Raw genomic sequence first — 19,065 nt, 5'->3', positions numbered from 1 at the left:
ATATCGTTTGTGATCATTCACTATTCTTGGTGATGAGTGCATGTATTTCAATCTTATCATTTTGAGCGCTCCACCAAGATGTATGTGACATGGAAGAGTAACCCATGACTCTAACTCCTTGTGCATTTGCAGTCCAAAGCAAATTTTTTAAATATGCACAAATTTAGGGGGAGCTCTTACTTATCACATACTTCTCAAAGCGACGATATATTTCATGCTTATTATCTTTTGTCGAAGCTTTGATCTATATGTTGTCATCAATTACCAAAAAGGGGGAGATTGAAAGTGCAACTATCCCTAGGTGGTTTTGGTAATTCATAACAACATATAGCTCATTGAGCTAATGCTATTCCAAGATGATTATTTCAGGAAAGCTCAATGATTGGCATGGCATGGATATGAAAGTGGAACCCTCAAAATGCTAAGGACAATGGATTGGCTCAAGCTCAAAAGCTCAAGACTCTTCATTTTATATTTTAGTGATCCAAGATCACATTGAGTCCATAGGAAAAGCCAATACTATTAAGGAGGGATGAGGTGTTGCTTAATGAGCCTCTTGCTTCATGTGCTTAATGATATGCTCCAAAATGCTCAACTACTTTCCCATATCCACATATGACCTAAACTCTAAGCCAAACTCGGTCCTACCGATTTTTCCTATCCGGTGCCACCGAGTTTCACTTGTCATTAGCCACTGCCAAACCCTAGCAATTCGGTCCTACCGATAGGGATCTCGGTCTCACCGAGATGGGGTTGCAAACTCTCTATTTCCCTTTTGTAACTTTTCGGTCCCACTGAAAGAGCGAATCGGTCCCACCGAGATTGCAATGTAAACTCAGTGTTTCCCCTTTGTAACTTCTCGGTCTCACCGAGTTCCACTCGGTCCCACCGAAAGAGCAAATCGGTCCCACCGAGTTTGCCTGACCAACTCTCTGGTTAGCTTATTACCAAACTCGGTCCTCACCGAGTTTGTGTAATCGGTCTCACCGAGATTACGTTATGCCCAAACCCTAAACATCGGTCCCACCGAGTTGATCCAGTCGGTCCCACCGAAAATCTCTAACGGTCACTAGGTTTCCTATTTCGGTCTGACCAAGTTTGTTGATTCGGTCCCACCGAGATTGGTAAATCGTGTGTAATGGTTGGATTTTGTGTAGAGGCTATATATACCCCTCCACCTCCTCTTCATTCGTGGAGAGAGCCATCAGAACACATACACAATTCCAACTCATATGTTCTGAGAGAGAACCACCTACTCATGTGTTGAGACCAAGATATTCCATTCCTACCATATGAATCTTGATCTCTAGCCTTCCCCAAGTTGCTTTCCACTCAAATCTTCTTTCCACAAAATCCAAATCCTATGAGAGAGAGTTGAGTGTTGGGGAGACTATCATTTGAAGCACAAGAGCAAGGAGTTCATTACCTACACACCATTTGTTACTTCTTGGAGAGTGGTGTCTCCTAGATTGGCTAGGTGTCACTTGGGAGCCTCCGACAAGATTGTGGAGTTGAACCAAGGAGTTTGTAAGGGCAAGGAGATCACCTACTTCGTGAAGATCTACCGCTAGTGAGGCAAGTCCTTCGTGGGCGATGGCCATGGTGGGATAGACAAGGTTGCTTCTTCGTGGACCCTTTGTGGGTGGTTGCTTCTTCGTGGACCCTTCGTGGGTGGAGCCCTTCGTGGACTCGCGCAACCGTTGCCCTTGGGTGGAGCCCTGTGTGGACTCGCGCAACCGTTACCCTTCGTGGGTTGAAGTCTCCATCAACGTGGATGTAGGATAGCACCACCTATCCGAACCACGGGAAAAACATCCGTGTCTCCAATTGCGTTTGAATTCTCCAAACCCTTCCCTTTACATTCTTGCAAGTTGCATGCTTTACTTTCCGCTGCCCATATACTCTTTGCATGCTTGCTTGAATTGATGTGATGATTGCTTGACTTGTCCTAAAATAGCTAAAATCTGCCAAGAACTAAAATTGGGAAAAGGTTAAGTTTTTATTTGGTCAAGTAGTCTAATCACCCCCCTCTAGACATACTTTCGATCCTACAGATTGGCAGACTGGATGGCTTCGTATTGGTCCCTTCTTCGAGCGGTGAGCCTCATCCCAACTGGGTTCTGCTGAAGTCCCGTCGGGGTAAAAAAGAAGAGGACAGACAACAAAGACCACTAAAAAGCACCAATTATCACAGAAGACAATGAGAAAGATAAGACAGAGCGACATTAAGAGAAACAACCCACTGTCGACAAGAGCCACTACTATGGAGGAACGAGCCCACAGAAAACTGACAACAAGCATCAAGTTAGACAGAATAAGAGAAGAAAGAGAATAGAGAGAATAAGAAGCAAGCACTCTACACTACGGTTGACGCGCCAGCACACCCACAACCACAACATCCACAACGAGCACGCGCCGACATGAACACACTCGGACACATCGGACGGAAGCCGACCGCCTCCGGGGATAGTAGCATGAGCGCTCCGACGCGACGGCCGTCCTTCCGCGACTCGGCTGAGCGAGTACCACGCCTGCACACGGTCGCGCCGATCAACCTCGGGCGCCACCAACGCGAGCTTGACAATGCAAAGGCCGAGGCATCTCTTGCGACCTCACGCGAAGCTTGTGCCTGCGCTTTGGAAGAAGCTCGGGAAGCTGATCGACGTCGTGAGATTGCAGAGAAGCGCACGTGGGAGCTCCAAGGCTGGAGTGCTTCCCTGGAGCAGCAAGTGGAGGCGCGCAAGGCCACCTTAGCATCGATGAGGGGGACGCCTACCGAGGAGGAAGAGCTCTTGAGGCGCGAGGAGGCGCTGGAAGCCATGAAGCGCGGCCTTGAGCTCGAGCGGTTGCAGACGAGGGAGCGCCAGGTTCCCCAAGCTGAGGACGCTATCGGCGCGTGTGGGGCCAAGGCCCAGGAAGAAGTCGATCGCCGAGCAGCCGAGGCTCGAGTGGACCTTGTGGGCAGATACGACCAGAAGTTGAAGCTTGTGGAAGCCGAGGCTGTGGGCAGGACCAAGGCCCTCAGGTCGGGGCTGGACGAAGCCGAACGTCGCGAGAAAGCCGCTGTAGCCACCCTGTCTTCAGTGCAAGCCAAGCTGGCCTCCGCTCGTGCTGAGCAGTCTTCTCTTCAGCAGCGGGTCACCGGCGCCGAATCCTCCGTGCAGCGGGGCAGGGAGGAAGCACTCTGGAGGCGGACGCTGGAGCGCGAGCACGCCCCCATGCTCCAAAACCTCGGGACCAAAGCCAACGCGGTGCAGGGCGCCATCTGTGACGAGAATGCACCTCATCCCCACTCGGACGACTACGCTAGTCACCTCCTTTTCTTCACCAATGTGGTGACGCGCTTGGAGAATCGTTCCGAGAGTGCGCGCGTGCTTGTCGAGGAGAGTAGCCGCTGCCTGCTCAAGCGCGCGTTCTCTCGTGTCTTCAGCCATATCCAGAACACCTACCCCAACTTGACTTTGACGCCGCCATTGCCCATGTGCCCCAGGCCATCCGGGACGACCTGGCGCGCTGGGTTGAGGACAATGTGGACGCCCTAGTCAGGGCCTTCACCTTCGAGGATGATGCGGTGGTGGTCGCTGAGGATGAAGGCAATGTGGTGGATGATGGCGAGGGCGGCGCCGGCGACGGTGGTGACGATGCCGGTGACGATGACGGAGATGCCGGCGATGGTGACAGTTTTGGCCTACATAGAGGAGGGCCGTTATAGCCCACTTTTGTACTACCTCGTATTTAGTGTAAAATTTTGACCATAGATGCCAATGCATGTCACCAAAAATTACACCATTTTAAATTATGTTCAAATACAAATCCAACGATATAATTTTTAGTGGCATGCATTAACATTTTGTCAGTTAAATCTATGGTCAAATTTTGATACTACAAAATAGGAAGAGTAAACCAGAACGGAGGTACTACTTGCTCTTAGGGTAACCATAGAGTTACGAGTCTAAGTTACTTTCCACTATGACTAGCCTAGGCTACTACAGTAGTACAACAAAAAAAAGATGCAGGTCATCACGTGAGAAAAAATACTAAAAACATTTCTTTCGGTGCAGTGCGTAGATGTAGTTTTGAAAACTACACTTGTCGAAAAAATTGAGCTACGTTGTGATTACTGTTACTAATAGGAAAGAAGTTTCACCTCGATGAGTAGCTTCTCCGTGCACGGAAAGCATGTAAGGAATCCAACAACTTGACCAAGATTGGGGCCGATATATTTTATTGCAAAGATCTTCACTGTGCGCATAGACTGGGTCAAGCCTATGGGAATCATTTTCTGGATGACAGTCGTAAATACATCAAGAAGAAATTTAAAAATGTGAATTTCAAGAAGACAGAGAAGAATATGAGTGTTGTACCTAAATGGTTACGGATCCAATAAAGAGTTCAGAGAATTTGGCAGGCGGGTATACCAACACTGTCAATTTCGGCGCGTCAATGACCCTGATTTTTGTTGGACCTTGTTGATCAGATACAAGCAATCTCTCAAGGAAAGGTGCATTCTCAATGACCATAACATGGAACAGCTGGAGTGATCTCTTCCCAATTGATGTCTTGTCACGGGGCCAGCAAAACACATAAATCCATCTGAGATTCGCCGAGGTGATGTGGAGGCTAATGAACCCGTGGATCTGCTCAAGACGAAGGTACTCGAGCATAGTACAGCTACGGAGCAGGTGCTCCATAGCCTTCTTCAAGATTCCAACGTCAAAGAGGTCGAGCTACTTGAGTTGAGGGAGAAGAAGGGCGGGCGCAACATTAATTTGGGGAAGATAGCAGGAGCTGAAGCTGGCGTGGCGCAGTGTTGGCGTGAGGCGGAGCCCGGACGGCGGCAGATAGCGACATCGTCCGGCTTCAAAGCTGAGCTCCTCGAGCTGATTTAGGGCGGGGGATAAGAACCACTCGTCGAACTTGGCTTGGACCTTGCAGTTGGTACTAAACATGCGGATGTCAAGGCGTCTGACTGGCCCAGGGTGCGATGAAAGGATCTTGGAGACTGCGACCATGCGTTTGCAATCACCATCACAGAGGCAACTGTTGACGATGAGGTTGAAGGGAACGCGGCGCTAGAGGGGGCGCCACCGCCAGGAGAGCAGGGTGGTCCGCACGACAGATTTGGTGGGGAGGAGGCCGATGATGACGAGCAGCATGTCGTCGGGGAGGCTGCTGATGAAGTCCAGACTGCCGAATGCGGTTTTGGCTCGAGCCGCCTCCTCTTGTTGGCGCCTCGCCGTCCATCTTAGCCGGCAGCAACCCAGGTGTACACGTGTGCTGGTGTGTGTTGTGTGCTCGCCTGCTGGGTGTGCGCGAGTGCGTCCTTCTGTGCATGCTGCCGCGCATTGGTGAATTGTGCGCGAGTGCGTTCTTCACGCAGAAGAAGTGTGCCCTCAATTTACAAGCATGCGGGGTGCTACCCCGAGTGGTTTCAACTTTGTTTACTTCACCGCGTGTCAGATGGGCCTCTAGTTTACTTATTTTCACCCACTGCCACATGGGCCAGCACACGAAGATAGAGAACATGAGCTGACAAGGCTGCATGTGGACTGGTTGACCGGTCAACTAATCAATGTACGGAGCTATATGTTGACACAGTGACCATATAATCCGTCGGTATGGAGAGTTCGAGTGAGAGGGGAGGCCCGTGAGAGATAGCAGAGAGAGAAAGAGCTACTCCCTCCATTCGATAATGTAGTGCCAACATTTTTTAAAAGTCAAACTTTTGAAACTTTGACCAAGTTTATAAATAAATTACTTATATCTACAATACCAAAGATAAACGATAGTATGAAATAAGTACATGTTGTGATGAATATAATGATCATTCCAGATGTAAATGTTTTTCTCCACATATACCTGGTCAAACTTTTCTAAGGTTTGACTTTTCAAAACATCCATATGCTTATGGATGTGAGAGAGTACCTAACTAGAGAGAGTGTGTGAAATAGAAAGAGTGACTAAAGAAGTGTGTGTGCGTGTGTGAAAGGGACATGGACAAAAAACGATAAAAGTAGAAAAAAGCGTGTGTGTCTTATGCAAACATATCACACATGCATATTCGACAGTGGAAGCAAGGTGAGGAGATAGTGTGTGATTGTTTGCAACCGAGAAAGAAAGACCCCTAGCACGTGGCCAAGAGGGGTCTGACAAATAAGGGAGAGAGGTCGAGAGAGACGTACAGAGAAAATGCAGACATGAGGAGGAGAGAGTGTATGTTTGTCATAGAGAGAACCCTTGGAGATCATGATGGGACTACATGGGTGGGAGATCGAGTGACAAGGTTCGGGCGTGGTAGAAGATACCCCAAGAGATATTGAGATAGACATATGGATGGAAGGAGACAATATGTGTGTTCCTGATGGCTAGTGAGAGATAATCATCCTTAGGGGGGAGTGCATGCTCCTATGATGGAGTGAGGGATTATTAAACTTAGGGGTGTGTGTCTCACATAGAGAGAGAACAAGGGTGGAGAGTGTTAGGTGGGTCTATGTAGCGCGAGCGAGACATGTGTATGTGTGAACCAGTGAGATATAAAGTTTGAGAGAGATAGAGGAGCCCCGATAAGGCTTAGTGGTGCATCAGATAGCTGAGAGGGGGAGAGAGATATTCCTTCTGCTCGATAATGCAATGCATATAAGTTTTTTAGAAGTCAAACTTTGGAAACTTTGACCAGGTTTACGCAAATGTTATTTATATCTACAATACCAAAGATACATCATACGAGACTGCATCTCATGATGAATCTAATAGTATATGTTTGCCTTTCTAGATGTAAGTATTTTTCTCCACGTACATGGTCAAACTTTGTGATGTTTGACTTTTAAATAAATCTATATGCTATGGACCAAAGAGAGTGCCTAAGTCGAGAGAGATCAAGTGCGTGTGAAGGAGAATGAGTGAGTGTGCAAAAAGAGTATGTGTGTGAAAGAGAAAGGGACAACAAACGATAAATTAGAGAGAGAGAGAGAGAGTGTGTGTGTGTTTGTTTGTTACTTATGCAAACAAATCACGCATGCATCTCCGAGATAGAAAAGCGAGGTGAGGAGATACATGAAGATTGCTAGTGTGTGATTGTTTGCAACGTTGAGAGACACCCCTGTATCACATGTCCAATAGAGGTCTGGCCAAAAAGGAACAAAGGTCGAGAGGGACGCATGGAGAACATGGAGACATGGGGAGGGAGAGAGGGTGTGTTTGTGATAGAGAGATCCCCTCGAGATCGTGAGGGGACTATATGGGTGGGAGATCGAGGGACGAGGTGTGTGCACGATAGAAAGCTGCCCCGAGAGAAATCGAGATAGACCATGCACATGTTTGTGATTGAGACTAAGAATTAGCTAGTTGTATACATATAGGGGGACTGCGTGTGCCTACAATTGAGTGAGAGACCACCATACTTGGCTAGGCATGAGATTGTGTGTGTGTGTGCGTGTGAGATGAAGAGAGAACGAGGGAGAGAGATAGAGTTTTAGATGGGTCTATCGAGTGCGAGTGAGATATGCATGTGTATGTGTGACCCAGGGAGATGGAGAGTTTGAGAGAGAGAGGGGAGAGCTCCGAGATGACAGAGTGGTGCGTGAGAGAGTTACACACAACAAGCGAAGGAATTTGTGTGCGTACGATGAGTGCACCCAAGATATTTATCTTGGACTAGAGAATCATACATAGTGTGAGAGAGAGACCTATAGATGGAGTATATATGCATGCGAACTAGAAAGATTCCCCCCCACACACATAGAGAGAGAGGGAGAGGGACCAATAAGGTTTGTGTGTTGGATGCATGGGACGGAATTGAACATTGTCGGCCAGAGAGAGAGAGAGCAGGAGTCCAGGAGAGGGGGACGTCGCGTTTTATGCATCAAAGACTGATATAAACCATGTTTCGATATAAACTTGCATTCAAATATTTAAATTGGAGAACATGTTGTTTGCAATCCACACATGAATGGAGATATGCTTATATCAAACAAGTTCATTAATTTGACTTTCAACATGTTCATGGAGTAATATAATACTGTACAACATGCTACTCGATTGAGCTGTTCAATTTTGGATTTAGTGCACTATTTTCACCTAGTGAACGAGCTATTTCAATGAATCGAGATATTTCATTTTGGGTTTGATTCATGTTTTTGAGTGGGTCAACTATTTGTCATATAGTAAATCATTAGCAACGAGCATGTAAAAACACATTACTCCTGAGCATCATCTCTCCATCTAAAAAAGAAGTGGAAAGCTAATATTTCAAAATTTGATTCAAATCGACTTGGTAAGGTAGATGTGGATGCTCGTTCTCCCAAAATTTGAACGAACCGTTAAACACCCTCTACTCGGTGGAATTCGCCCGAGCAAATAAATGGGAGACGCGAAATTACCGGCCTATGTGGGACACGCATCAATTGGCATGTTGTACATCAAGGGTAGGTTTGTATGTTCATCCAAGTCCGCCTTCTCCTCGGTCGAAATGACATGTGCCGAATAATTCATAAACCATGGTCGGCAAAACACCCTCTCCTCACCCGAAATCACTCGCGCCGACCATTTCAAAACAAGCCCTCCTCGCACGAAATAGCTCGCACCCACTATTTCAAAACACGCCCTCCTCGCACGAAATCGCTCGCGCCCACTATATTTCATAAGAGGCCATCCTCGTTCGAAATCGCTCACGCCCACTATTTGGGAGAAGCAAAGTTGCTCTACTATACCCGACCCTCAGTACACAGACCCAAGCCGAGAAGCCTAAAGGTAGGGGTAGAACTGTAACCCCCCCCCCCCACACACACACACATTTCAAACAAATGCGTCTGTAAGACATGGTTCCCCTTCCCAATTCCCCATTCATACCTCGTGAGCGTGAAATCACGATCTTCGAAGAAGCTCCCTTCTCCCGAGCCGCGAAACCTCAGCCCCTCCTCCATGGCGCCCCCACCGCACCAAATTCACAGCCGCCCTCCTCCCTAATGTCGGAGATGCTATCCATTTGCTGTCACAAACTGGGCCGTATGCCTCTTACTCCGTGCTGCCGGAGCTGCCTCGACGACGGCCGCGTGAACCGAACCGGAGCCGATTCACCTTCATGACGCCGGAGCGGCTCCAACTTTGGATCCGTCCAGAGCCCCGGCGCTGCTTCCCCACAGCTGTTGACCGTCGTGACATCTCTGCTTCCCTACCGCCGGTAGCCATCACAACCACGTCGACCTCACCGACTCGGCAGCTGGAGCTGCCTACTTCTCCGGGCCACCAGATAGGTCGCACCCTCATCTCAAATCACTTTATTTAGGTGCCAGTTGTCTGAATTGTTATTCTAGGCCAATCGATTCCCGATGGGAAGCAGCATCCGTCGAGGCGGCGGAGCTCCTATGCTGCTGGTTGGCTGGTGTCTAACGTAAGGGTGCGGGGGCATAAGTTCGCCGCGGAAGCAATGCTTAGATGGCTATCTTACATTTGCGTGGATTGAAGGTACTACCGCCGCCGGATCTAGATGACAGCGAGTCTTTGTGGATTGGCCCGGGGGCGGCGCAACCACGACAGTGCGGTGGGGCGGGGTGGGTTTTCGTCGGGGCCACGGACGGCGGAGGTAGGCTGCTCTATCGGTGGTCGCTGGCCCTTTGGGGAAGATTCCGAACAGTGTCAGCCGGGAGGCACAAGACGGCCATCAAGCCATTCGGCGTAGATTAGACAATACCAAAATAAAATAAAATCGTGTGACCCCAATTTTTTCTTTAGTCAATAGACGTGTGACCACTCTCGTACCTTGTTGTTGATCTCTTAGGGTATTTCTTCAGATCAGGGATATGTGTCGTTCTTAACATTATGCGTTTTCTGCATCTTCAGCCACACTGTCTTCCGACTCACCGCAGCTGCTCCAACAAGGGAAGCATACACCATAAGGGAGCTATAGTCCCCACTCAACAGTTCCCTGCATCGAATGTGCGTGCCCGACATGGACAACCACAACAACTGCAGGGCCATCGACAAGTCAGCACATGATGCTCACTCCTATGGATGGCAACCAGATAGGTTGTACCATCATCTTACTTGTGTGCAACATTTATGGCTTTGTTATTCATCTAAGCATGGAAAATAGATTATCACATTTCACTGTATATTCATGCTGATCTCTTACGGGTCTTGTTCAGGAGTTAACGCCGTTCCATAGTTCAGCTAAGAGACTTGTTCTTTAGGTAATGTTGTTCCATAGTTATCATCCATCAGCCAATGCTATCCTACAGGCTGGTGATTATAGTATTATACCACTTCTAGTATTACCTATGTTGTTCTTTAATACTTTTGTGTGCCATCTAGTTAATCTCGAGGTACAAACGATACATATTCTATAGCTTTCATCTTTGTTCTCCCTATAGTTTTTGAGACCTGTTGCGGCTAGTTAACCCCAGTCCTACTATTTATGTCGTCTCCTACAGGCACTCATTACATAAATCTAACTACTAGTTGTCTTCCATGCATGTCAGATATAATTGCACACACTAATTTATCCAGAAGAACCTCACGGAGCAATGTAACGGCCAACAAACTTAACGTCAATAATACCCAATATGATAGAACATGTAAAGGCAGTTCTTCACAAGACTTGCAGAAAGATGATGAATCCTATTCACCCCACAAGGTCCTTGCTCTAACTTGGCCCATGGCATGGGTACAGCATGCATATAATGTCCTGGAGTGCATTAACTCTGTTGCAATGTCTTTGTGCGTAGCCTGCTGATCATGCATGTAAATATGGCATGCCTTCCTATTTTTCAGTACCTATTCTATTCATGATAACATGTTTTGAAATTCAAGTACTGTCATTCTACTCTATCGCAATGCCATCTGCTTAGTTTGGACATCATGCTTCTGAATATCTTATGCATTGTTATTCATCAGTATGTACTTCATCTGTCTACCATAATATGTTCTTTTTTTACATTGAAGTGTTGTTCTAGTGGTCTCTTGCAATGCCATCTTAGTTTCCCAATCATACACGCATATGTTGCCTTAGTGTTTTTCTGTATATATTCCTCTATCATACAGTTTTACATTCAAGTAGTGTTTTTTTACACTGTTGTCCTGTCGTATCCCTAGCTTTACATCATACTCCCTCCATACGGATTACATGTCGCAGAAATGGATAAAACTGGATCCGTATAGAACTGAAATACGCCTAGACCCATCCATTTATTTCCAGATGGAGGGAATACATGTCAATATGTCATGCCTTTCTATTCTTCAGTACCTATTCCATCTCTGTTGTAGCATGTTTTATAATTCAATCGCATTCTTCTATATAGGGCATGCAAGGGGAAGACAGCTATGTTAGAATCTGAAGGGTTACAAACCAGGTCTTTGCAAAAGATCCAAACACCAGGAGATAATAAACCAACTCTAGTTTTCATAGATACTGCTCCAGCACAGAGAAACCCAACTCCCACTCTATTCTAAGAAGCGTGTGTGTATCCTCGCATCATGAAATTTTATAGCATTCTGATCATATTTTCTACATGTTTCTTATCCATCTCTCTTTTGGAAAATAAGGTTAAATGATAGAAGATTTCCTCCATTGGGATCGTATTCGAGGAAGGTATCTTGCGGGAATTCTCTATGCTCCAATGCTGATCTAAGTACCTGTTGTATATCACTATATTTTACATCAGCATGTATTTTGTTAATCTGCGTGAATCCAACCTTTATCTGATTTAAAATTAGTTGTAGCAAAATGTTAAAGGCGACAATGTTGACTTTTGTAAGGAAAACTACCTGATAGTTTTGCATACTGAGCTGCATTAGTGTACTATCTCATATCATGCACATTACTGAATTGTAGTGCTACTCTGGTTGCCCATTCATTCATTGTGTCAATGTTGCTTTCGTATTACCTTACCTGGCTGATGATAGCTGTGCCATATCATGTTAATTTGGTGTAGGCTGGTGTGGTCTGCTTGCCCAAATGTTCGTTTTATCAATGTTGCTTTCCTATTATCTGACCTGGCCAATGATAGCAATGCTAGTGTGTTAATTTGGTGTAGGCTGCTGAAGATTAGAAGAAAAACTCTGAAAACGGCAAGGAAACCCCATTGTTTCTTTCAAATAAATCTAGGCCAGGTAATATGGCAATAACTCTTGATTAATATGTTCGGTTCCCTCCTAATTTATGTTATGATGCAGTGGTCGAGACACTCTCCACTATCAATAATACAAGCCTGCTGAAATCGCCATATGAATCTATTCAGTTTCCTCTATCCCGAATGCAATGGAAATCGTCTGGCTCAATGGGCCGAACTGAATAGATTGTCCGGACTCGCCATGAAGTACGTCGTGGGTCATCTGTGGCCGAGCAGATCGGAGCCGAAGAGTTATTTCAGCTTGGTGCAGCAATTCCTTGGCGCGGTGCCACGTATCAATGCGATGAAGAGGTCAGCATGCATAGAGGGTGCATGGATGGCTCTTGCCCGTGTCAAAACATACTGGGCAGAGATGGAGACCACCGTTGTTGCATCCTGAGATTCGGACAAAATCCGAGTACCCTCCGAGCACTATTTTCAGGAAGTCCTTGAAGGCGCTCGTGTAATAGAGGCGCAGTGCTCGTAGGATGCTATGTTCTGATAGCATATGTAATTATAAAGCAATATTTTGAAGAATTATAGTAGCCTTTTATACTTGTGCCTGCAAGTATTTTGGACACCTCCTGTGTGGCCGTTTTAAGATATATATACAAAATCTGAAAGATTGCAGTCATTGGCTTCAGCCCCCACGCACATAGTGCGGGGGTGCTCGCAGAAGGCGCATTTTCACACTTAATCCAACGTCTTGGTCCTACAAAGGAGGTGATAACGCAGCGAGCTAGGCAATCGGACTATAATGCTTTAACACTTTCACTTAGCCATAGGAGCTTGACAATGGGACTATTTAGGTAGCCCCTAGTGGCGACTGCGCTCGCCCGAATTCAGGGCGCGTGTGAGCCTGGACGGGAAACGGCCCTTCGTTAATGCGGAGGAATCCTACAGATTCCAGAGAGTCATCGAGTGGTTGACTAGTCTCACGCCATATCATGACAGTCGGTTTTCAGCTTTCTCTACTGAGGTGCTCGCCTGGCCGAACCAGGGCACAATTGCAGTAGTTCTCCTAGTGCCGCCTTAGCCGATAGAGCGGAACGTAAGGCGGCCGAACACAGGAGCCGGGCAACCCAACATTTGAACAAAATCATGACTCGGAGCTTATGCATATAAGGCCAAACTCGCGACGCCGAACACTCCCTAAGGTATTCGGTCTTTATGAGAGCGGGTGAGGTAACGCCCTGAGGTATAAGCCCGCGCAAGAATTCTGACGTGGCCACATGCCAAGACGCCAGCCTCCTCCTTGGTCATAGAACCAGGGGATGTGTATCAACAAGAGACAGTAAAAAAGGTTTACGCAGGATCTTAATCTGAAAAGAATCCTTGTAACGGGTCCCTATTGCACGTCTGCGCCTGTGTCTCCGTTGTGCCGTATCCTGGACGGGCGCGGCACGACGTTCATCTGTAAAAAGAGAGCAACTAAGTTGAAAAAGGGACGTGCCGAACAAAAAGTTATATGAAATAAACAAAGTGTAAAGTAAAATATGAAAAATTGAGCTTTATTGTCTCTTATTTTATACGTGTGAAGCCCCTAGTACAGGGGTATATGGCCACTAAGCCTTTATCAACGATACGTTTGTGCCGGACTCGTCTATCCGTGTCCGTGGTCTTAATGACCTGTTCCGATGTTCTGGCTGGTGAAGCCGTTGTATTGTGGGGCCGTTAAAGCGGCCGTACAATCCTCCACTTGGGGGAGGTGTTCTCACTGCTTCCCCTTTAAGGAGATGATGCCGCGTGGACCGGGCATCTTAAGCGTAAGAGATGCATAATGCGGTATTGCGTTAAAGCGGGCGAAAGCTTCGCGTCCCAGTAGTGCTTGGTATCGACTTGAGAATGGGACGATGTGGAAAGTCAGCTTTTCGTGACGGAAGTTATCGGCAGAGCCAAAAATAACCTCGAGCCGAAGAAAGCCCATGCAATGGGTGTCCAGACCTGGCATTACTCCTTGAAAGGAGGTTTTGCTGTGGCGAATTCTTTTTGGGTCGATCCCCATGTGGCGGATTGAGTCCTGATATATCAGGTTGAGTCCGCTGCCACCGTCCATAAGGACATTTGAAAACTGGAGTCCGCCAATTATTGGATCGAGTACCAGGGCAGTCCAGCCTGGGTTCCTGATACTTCTAGAATAATCCAGATGATCGAAGATGATTGGTTTTGACAACCAGTGGCGGGATTCCTTTGGGATAGGCCATGGGGCACGTACCTTTATGGGCGCCGCGCGTTTTGTTATGTGGAGTAAGTTTACTGTTTTTACTTCTTCTAGAAAATTATTTTGTGGTACTCTGCTGTGTATTTGACATATCCTATCCAAGATTTTGTTTAGGTTGGATAGGTCGTCCCTGTTATCTTGGAGGGGCGGCTTTTTCTGATTCTGTCATGAGCTTTTGAATCCGGCGTTGACTGCCGTGCTCTTCAGACTTTTTTCCTTGGTCCGGCGACGGTCCTTATTGCGTCGCGGTTTTCCGTTTCCATCCCTAGTTTCGGATGTACTTGGGTCATTGGTGTTGCATCTTGCCAACCAGCTATCCTCTCCTGCGCAAAAGCGGGTCATGAGGCTTGTTAGTGCGGCCATTGTTCTTGGCTTTTCTTGGCCGAGGTGTCTGGCAAACCATTCGTCTCGGACATTATGCCTGAAAGCCGCTAAGGCTTCAGCGTCTGGACAGTCGACTATCTGATTCTTTTTAGTAAGAAATCTATTCCAGAATTGCCGAGCTGACTCTTCGGGCTGTTGAGTTATGTGACTAAGATCGTCTGCATCCGGAGGGTGGACATAGCTTCCTTGAAAATTTTCTCGGAAAGCGTCCTCGAGCTCTTCCCAGCATCCGATTGTGTTTTCAGGAAGGCTTTTGAGCCAGTGCCGGGCTGGCCCTTTAAGCTTGAGAGGTAAGTATTTTATGGCGTGGAGGTCATCTCCTCTAGCCATATGTATGTGGAGGATATAATCCTCGATCCAGACTCCGGGGTCCGTTGTTCCATCATATGCCTCTATGTTTACGGGTTTGAATCCCGCTAGAAATTCATAATCCAGGACCTCATCAGTGAAACATAGGGGGTTTTCGGCACCCTTGTATTTGGGTGTGCCGGATTCTGATAATGGCTTTATTGCATTGCTTACGAGAGCTTGCTTTCTTGGCCCGTAAATGGACCTGGCTGGGCCATGATGCGAATCTTTAAGCGGGTCGCATGCCGGCTTAAGTGCGGCGCTACTTGCCGCTTTATGCTGGTCATGGGGTCGTCTATCCAACCGTGTGGCTTTCTCACTTTTGGAATGCGAGAGCTCCGAGGCCTCCTCGTCGAATTCAGGCAGTAGCTTTCTCTTCAGATAGCTTTTAGTGCGGCGACTGTCGCCGTATTTGTCCGCGGTGTTGATTACTTTACTCCATCTGATCCTGAGTGCATCTTCCGCAGTTTTTGGCCTCCGCTTCTGCTTTTTCAGGCTGCATGCTGTTGCAACGAGCCGTTTGTGGAGGTTCTTCTGCTTCGTGGGCTTGTCCGGCGTAGGGTCGTCTGGAATGCCATTTTCATCGGGGGAGGGATGTTCGGTTTCTCTATCCGGGTTGTCCTGTTGGGACGGTTGCTCTAAGGCATGCTTGTCGTCTACCGGCTCTTCCTGCTCTATGGCTGGGTCTTTATCGAGGCGGGGCTTGGGTCGGCGTTTACGCCGATGCTTTGATTGTTTTTCGAGAGATCGATCCCTCTTTCCATCCCCGTTTTCCTCGTTGTTGCTTCCTTTAGGGGTATCCACCATGTACACATCGTGAGATGAGGTGGCTGTCTGATGCCCTATAGGCGTTGGTTCTTGGTTGTCTCCTGCATCGTCATCCATACCGTCGATGTCTTCGGAGTCAAAGTCGAGCATGTCGGTTAAGTCGTCGACAGTGGCTACGAAGTGGGTGGTGGGTGGGTTTTGAATTTCTTCATCATCCGAATCCCATCCTTGCTGACTGTAGTCCAGCCGGGGCTCTCCTGATAAAGAGAGAGACTTTAGCGAATTCAGGATGTCGCTGAAGGGCGAGTGCTGAAAGATGTCCGCGGCGGTGAACTCCATTATCGGCGCCCAATCGGATTCGATTGGCAGGGGTGCGGGGGGCTCGGAGTTCGGAGAGGAATCCGGCTCCTCGGAGTCAGGGGCCATGCGGAGTGCGGGGCTGGAGTTCGGCTTGATCGCCTCTGAGATCGCAGCCCCTGAGGCAGCGTTCAACCGCTGATCCTCGATCGGCACAGTAGGTTCCGAATCAATGGTTAGAACCGATGCGTGTGCGGCCTCCAAGGTGCTGTTTGGCGGCAGAGCTATATCATGCCCATCGAGACAGTGCGGCGCGCTTGGCTGTGGCTCGAATCCGTCGAAGATCAAGTCCCTGCGGATGTCGACCGTGTAGTTTAGGCTTCCAAACCTGACCTGATGGCCAGGGGCGTAGCTTTCGGTCTGCTCAAGGTGGCCAAGCGAATTGGCCCGCAGTGCGAAGCCACCGAAGACGAAGATCTGTCCGGAGAGAAGGGTCTCACCCTGGACTGCATCGTTGTTGATGATCGAAGGAGCCATCGGGCCTAAAAGCGACGACACAGAGGAACTCTTAATGAAAGCACCAATGTCGGTGTCAAAACCGGCGGATCTCGGGTAGGGGGTCCCGAACTGTGCGTCTAGGCGGATGGTAACAGGAGACAAGGGACACAATGTTTTACCCAGGTTCGGGCCCTCTTGATGGAGGTAAAACCCTACGTCCTGCTCGATTAATATTGATGATATGGGTAGTACAAGAGTAGATCTACCACGAGATCAAGGAGGCTAAACCCTAGAAGCTAGCCTATGGTATGATTGTTGTATATGAAGTTGTCCTACGGACTAAAATCCCCCAGTTTATATAGACAACAGAGAGGGTTAGGGTTACACAAAGTCGGTTACAACGGTAGGAGATCTTGAATATCCGCATCGCCAAGCTTGCCTTCCATGCCAAGGAAAGTCCCATCCGGACATGGGACGAAGTCTTCAATCTTGTATCTTCATAGTCCTGGAGTCCGGCTGAAGGTATAGTCCGGCTACCCGAACACCCCCTAATCCAGGACTCCCTCACCAGCCCACACTCTGCTCTGGAAGGGAAGTCTCCTTTGAAGTGCTTTATGGCCAGTCTCTTCGTACATTTGGCATTTCAGCAGATGACACGTGTACTGTCCCGGATTTGGAAACCTTGTTGCATGATAGAGATTTGATGTTGCGTCTTTTAAAGCAACATTTGGAGCGAGTCAATTCCAGAATGAAGCACCAGGCCGACAAGAAACGATCTGACCGAGTTTTGCAGTGGGAAACTCAGTATTCCTCAAGCTACAGCCATACATACAATCTTCTGTTGCCCCTCGTGCGCATCACAAGCTGCTATTCAAATATTATGGACCATATCGGATCCTTGAGAAAGTTGGCGCATCAGCTTATCGTTTGGCACTCCCACAAGGCAGCCGCATCCACCCTGTTCTTCATGTTTCTCAACTGAAACTTGCTCTGGTACCAAATTGCCAGGTATAGTCTGAACTTCCACCTGTTGACTCTCAGTTTGCTATCCCTGTGCGTGTTCTGCAGAGGCGTTTGTGTCGCTGTGGCAACGAAGCTGTTCCTCAGGGTCTCATACAATGGTCAGATCAGCCTGACACACTGGCTACGTGGGAAGATCTTGAGGAGCTTAAGCAAAGGTTTCCACGAGCTCTAGCTTGGGGACAAGCTGGTTTTCAAGGAGGGAGGAGTGTCAACGCCAAGGCCTCTACGTCCAACCCACAGGAGGAAGCACCATTCGTGACCCAAGAGGGAAGGCCCAGCAAGCAGGCCCATCATCCATCGACAAGATACGCTGAGAAGGATTGGGTACTGAAGTGAGTCTTTATAAATAGCGCAACTGTGTAATTGGATGTTGGCGAATTGGTAATGGCTGAGGCCATTGGCTTGTAAATAAATCCTTCCTATGTAATCGAATACATCAGAGAATACAGAGTGAATACGAGATGCCGCCATAGCTTTCCCCTTCCATCTCCAATCCCTAGCTAGATCCTAACACATAACAACACCGCGTGCCATCTTTCAACCCATTCCGAGAACATTTTCCTACCACTTATAAAATAAAATTTCGGACATGCCATGGGCGCGTGCGTGTGTGTGTGGGCTTAGAACGGACAACGGAAGGAACGAGGAGACCGGGACGGACGCAAGTTTGAAAACATGATGATGCAATGCGGATGATGACATGGCAACAATGCAACACGCAAACAAATGACAAGGAAACAACAACGAATAACTGGAAGACACCTGGCGCAACGGTCTCGGGGCGTCTCATAATTACAAAGCAGAATTATAGGGTTGTGATAACTCACCCCCACTAAACAAGAATCTCGACCCGAGATTCAAGACATGAGGTAAGAATATAGAGGGGACACAAAGCTAACACGATCTTCATGATCCAATTTCCCTTCTCGAAGATGTTGATTCATTGCTCCAATTAATCTTGACGTCTTTGCTTTCGGGATCTTCATCCAACATGATGACGACAGAAAGAAACTGTACATGAATTGATCTCCTCGAAGATCAAGCGCTCAAGATCAACTCATGGAGTGAGATATAAAAACATCTCTTGAGCTGAGACATGAAACACACATTAGGGGTGATGGTAAGGAGCCGGTGACAAGGTTTAATTTTGGTAGACAACAATTCCACGCTCAAGTAGATGGTGAGTGAGTGTCAAAGTAGCGAGGAGAAAAGTTGTCGTGATTCCATAACTAGGCACCTTAGAAGAGGTGACTTGTTGGATTATTCCCTTAAGTGGCAATAGAATTACTTTTGATATCTAGATCAATGAAACTCTCTATACCAGCATAAGGTAAATCACAATCGATCATTTGAAGGAGTTCGAAAGAATGACATGCTTGGACTAGAATAGATGATGTGAACTACCTTGTTGAAGACAACGCA

This window comes from Triticum urartu, chromosome 2 (assembly GCF_003073215.2).
Source record: "Triticum urartu cultivar G1812 chromosome 2, Tu2.1, whole genome shotgun sequence".
NCBI lineage: Eukaryota > Viridiplantae > Streptophyta > Magnoliopsida > Poales > Poaceae > Triticum > Triticum urartu.
The sequence above is the reverse complement of the archived record's forward strand: the minus strand, read 5'-3'. Positions refer to the sequence as shown.